Genomic DNA, 5,307 nt, shown 5'->3' on the forward strand with positions numbered 1-5,307 from the left:
TTTTCTATTCCGCTATTTAATCAAAAACCTTTGGGGATCAGTTAAATTGGGGGATAGTCTGTGTTGGTACGTGTGAGAGAGATCCACCTTTCCAAGTTGTTGGGGTTCATCTCATACTTCTGAAGGTTTGAGGGTGCTGCCTGTTCCATACTCCCCCTACTCCTAGCCTTTTAGGGGTACAAACAATAGTAATTGGGGCCTAGTGTGGTTGTGTACGTGTGATATACATACACTTTTTTGGGATCATATTTTCTATTCCGCTATTTAATCAAAAACCTCTGGGGATCAGTTAAATTGGGGGATAGTCTGTGTTGGTACGTGTGAGAGAGATCCACCTTTCCAAGTTGTTGGGGTTCATCTCATACTTCTGAAGGTTTGAGGGTGCTGCCTGTTCCATACCCCCCCTACTCCTCATCTAGCCTTTTAGGGGTACAAACAATAGTAATTGGGGCCTAGTGTGGTTGTGTACGTGCGAGATACATACACTTTTTTTGATCATATTTCCTATTCCGCTATTCAATAAAAACCTTTGAGGATCAATTGAATTGCGGGATAGTCTGTGTCGGTACGTGTGAGAGAGATCCACCTTTCCAAGTTGTTGGGGTTCATCTCATACTTCTGAAGGTTTGAGGGTGCTGCCTGTTCCATACCCCCCCTACTCCTCATCTAGCCTTTTAGGGGTACAAACAATAGTAATTGGGGCCTAGTGTGGTTGTGTACGTGCGAGATACATACACTTTTTTTGATCATATTTCCTATTCCGCTATTCAATAAAAACCTTTGGGGATCAATTAAATTGCGGGATAGTCTGTGTCGGTACGTGTGAGATCCACCTTTCCAAGTTTTTGGGGTTCATCTCATACTTCTGAAGCTTTGAGGGTGCTGCCTGTTCCATACTCCTCCTCCTCCTCATCCATCCTTTTAGGTGTACAAACAATAGTAATTGGGGCCTAGTGTGCTTCTGTACGTGTGAGATACATACACATTTTTTGATCATATTTCCTATTCCGCTATTCAATAAAAACCTTTGGGGATCAATTAAATTGCGGAATAGTCTGTGTCGGTACGTGTGAGATCCACCTTTCCAAGTTTTTGGGGTTCATCTCATACTTCTGAAGCTTTGAGGGTGCTGCCTGTTCCATACTCCTCCTCCTCCTCATCCATCCTTTTAGGTGTACAAACAATAGTAATTGGGGCCTAGTGTGCTTCTGTACGTGTGAGATACATACACATTTTTTGATCATATTTCCTATTCCGCTATTCAATAAAAACCTTTGGGGATCAATTAAATTGCGGAATAGTCTGTGTCGGTACGTGTGAGATCCACCTTTCCAAGTTTTTGGGGTTCATCTCATACTTCTGAAGCTTTGAGGGTGCTGCCTGTTCCATACTCCTCCTCCTCCTCATCCATCCTTTTAGGTGTACAAACAATAGTAATTGGGGCCTAGTGTGTTTCTGTACGTGCGAGATACATACACTTTTTTTGATCATATTTCCTATTCCGCTATTCAATAAAAACCTTTGGGGATCAATTAAATTGCGGGATAGTCTGTGTCGGTACGTGTGAGATCCACCTTTCCAAGTTTTTGGGGTTCATCTCATACTTCTGAAGCTTTGAGGGTGCTGCCTGTTCCATACTCCTCCTCCTCCTCATCCATCCTTTTAGGTGTACAAACAATAGTAATTGGGGCCTAGTGTGCTTCTGTACGTGTGAGATACATACACATTTTTTGATCATATTTCCTATTCCGCTATTCAATAAAAACCTTTGGGGATCAATTAAATTGCGGGATAGTCTGTGTCGGTACGTGTGAGATCCACCTTTCCAAGTTTTTGGGGTTCATCTCATACTTCTGAAGCTTTGAGGGTGCTGCCTGTTCCATACTCCTCCTCCTCCTCATCCATCCTTTTAGGTGTACAAACAATAGTAATTGGGGCCTAGTGTGTTTCTGTACGTGTGAGATACATACACTTTTTTTGATCATATTTCCTATTCCGCTATTCAATAAAAACCTTTGGGGATCAATTGAATTGCGGGATAGTCTGTGTCGGTACGTGTGAGAGAGATCCACCTTTCCAAGTTGTTGGGGTTCATCTCATACTTCTGAAGGTTTGAGGGTGCTGCCTGTTCCATACCCCCCCTACTCCTCATCTAGCCTTTTAGGGGTACAAACAATAGTAATTGGGGCCTAGTGTGGTTGTGTACGTGCGAGATACATACACTTTTTTTGATCATATTTCCTATTCCGCTATTCAATAAAAACCTTTGAGGATCAATTGAATTGCGGGATAGTCTGTGTCGGTACGTGTGAGAGAGATCCACCTTTCCAAGTTGTTGGGGTTCATCTCATACTTCTGAAGGTTTGAGGGTGCTGCCTGTTCCATACTCCCCCTACTCCTCATCTAGCCTTTTAGGGGTACAAACAATAGTAATTGGGGCCTAGTGTGGTTGTGTACGTGTGATATACATACACTTTTTTTGGATCATATTTTCTATTCCGCTATTCAATAAAAACCTTTCTAGGGCAAGATCTTAAATTACAGAAATATGAGGAGACCGTCAAATAAGGGCCGTGGCCTGGGTCGTGGTGCTGCTGGTAGAGCTCCTGTTGCAAGGAGAGGACATGGTCGATCTGTGCCAGCTACACGCACAAGTGAAACACCTTCCTCAAGTGTGAGTAGGCGACAGAACCTGCATCAGTATTTGGTAGGGCATCAAACGCCCCTAGAAGTGATGAGGCCAGAACAAGTTGAGGCGATAGTAGATTGGTTTGCTGCTGACAGTGCCTCCAGTTCCTTCACATTGTCTCCCACCCAGTCTACTGCAGAAAGGTCAGAGTTGGCACCTGCAGCCAATGTCCAACCGTCTTTCACCTCACCCCCTTGCAAATCAGGCCAGCAGTCTGAGCCCCAAGCCATACAGCAGTCTCTTATTCTTTTTGAGGACTCTGTCAGCAGGGTTTCCCAGGGCCATCCACCTAGCCCTGCCCCAGAAGTGGAAGAGATTGAGTGCAGCGATGCCCAACCACTTATTCCTCAAGATGAGTACATGCAAGGATCATCGCAGCACGTCTCCGATGATGACGAAACGCAGGTGCCAACTGCTGCGGCGTTCAGCATTGTGGAGACCGACAAGGAGGGCAGGGGTGAAGACTGGGTGGAAGATGATGTGGAGGACGATGAGGTCCTCGACCCCACATGGAATGAACGTCATGCAGGTGAACTGAGTAGTTTGGAGGAAGAGGCGGTGGTTGCACAGAGCCACCAGCACAGCAGAAGAGGGAGCAGGGTGCAGAAGCGGAGCGGCCGTGCCCTAGACACTACGCCCGCTACTGCCCAACGCAGCAAGGGAACGAGCGCACCAAAGTCAGCTCAAAGGAGTTCTCTAGCGTGGAAGTTCTTTAGAAAATGTGCTGATGACAGGACACGAGTGGTTTGCACCCTGTGCAATCAGAGCTTGAAGCGAGGCATGAACCTTCTCAACCTGAGCACAACCTGCATGATCAGGCATCTAAGTGCAAAGCACGAGCTGCAGTGGAGTACACACCTTCAAAACCAAGAAACGTCTCTGGCTCATCCTGCTTCCTCTTCTGCTGCAGTCTCGGCCGCTCCAGCCACATCTGTAGTGATACCGGCACCTGCCACCCCGCAAACAGACGATCTGTCAGCAACACCACCACCTGGGTCACCAACAACCATCTCCACAATGTCCCGTGGAAGCGTTCAGCTTTCCATCTCCCAAACACTTGAGAGGAAGAGGAAGTACCCCCCTACCCACCCGCGATCCCTGGCCCTGAATGCCAGCATTTCAAAATTATTGGCCTTTGAAATGCTGTCATTCCGTCTGGTGGAGACGCACAGTTTTAAAAACCTTATGTCGGTGGCTGTCCCACAGTACGTCGTGCCCAGCCGCCACTACTTTTCCAGGCAAGCCATCCCTTCCCTGCACAACCAAGTGGGGGAAAAAATCAGGTGTGCACTGCGCAACGCCATCTGTGCCAAGGTCCACCTAACTACGGATACGTGGACCAGTAAGCACGGTCAGGGGCGTTATATCTCCCTAACGGCACACTGGGTAAATGCAGTGGCGGATGGGCCTGAGGCGGATAGCAATTTGGCGCATGTCCTTCCACCACCGAGGATTGCAGGGCGCTTCAGTTTGCCTCCTGTTCCTAACTCCTCCTACTCCGCTTCCTCATCCTCTACCGCCTCCTCATCCGGACAGCGTAACACCTTCACCACCAACTTCAGCACGGCCAGGGGTAAACGACAGCAGGCAGTTTTACAACTTGCCTGTTTGGGGGACAAACCACACACCGCGCAGGAGTTGTGGAGGAGCATGGAACAGCAGACAAATGAGTGGTTGCTGCCAGCGAGCCTCAAGCCCGGCCTGGTGGTGTGCGATAACGGGCGAAATCTCATAGCAGCTCTGGGCCTAGCCGGTTTGACGCACATCCCTTGCCTGGCGCATGTGCTGAATTTGGTGGTGCAGAGGTTCCTTAAAAACTACCCCGATATGTCAGAGCTGCTGCAGAAAGTGCGGGCCGTTTGTGCGCACTTTCGGCGTTCTCACCCTGCTGCTGCTCGCCTGGCAGCGCTGCAGCGTAACTTCGGCCTTCCCGCTCACCGCCTCATATGTGACGTGCCCACAAGGTGGAACTCCACCTTGCACATGCTGGAAAGACTGTGCGAGCAGCAGCAGGCCACGCGTGAGTCGCTCTGCGGAACAGCACCACTTCACCACCAATAACTGGGCCTCCATGCGAGACCTGTGTGCCTTGTTGCGCTGTTTTGAGTACTCCACCAACATGGCCAGTGGCAATGACGCCGTTCTCAGCTTAACTATCCCACTTCTATGCCTCCTTGAAAAAACAATTCGGGCGATGATGGAAGAGGATGTGGCACAGGATGAGGAGGAGGAGGAGGATGAAGAGGTAACATTTCCAAGGCTTTCAGGGCAGTCATTCGCAAGGGGCTCCGAGGGTGGGTTCCTGCACACGCAAACGCCAGGGACGCAATTGTCCAGCAGGGGCACAGTTCTGGAGGATGAGGAGGATGAGGAGGAGGAGGAGCTGGAGGAGGAGATGGAACCATGTTCACAGCAGGGTGGCACCCAGGCCAGCTCATGGCCATCACTGGTGCGTGGCTGGGGGGATACAGAGGACACGGACCATACACCTCCCACAGAGGACAGCCTTTCGTTGCCTCTGGGCAGCCTGGCACACATGAGCGATTACATGCTGCAGTGTCTCCACAACGACCGCCGAGTTGCCCACATTCTAACTTGTGCTGATTACTGGGTGGCCA

This window comes from Pelophylax lessonae (genome assembly GCF_965119305.1).
Source record: "Pelophylax lessonae genome assembly, chromosome: 9".
NCBI lineage: Eukaryota > Metazoa > Chordata > Amphibia > Anura > Ranidae > Pelophylax > Pelophylax lessonae.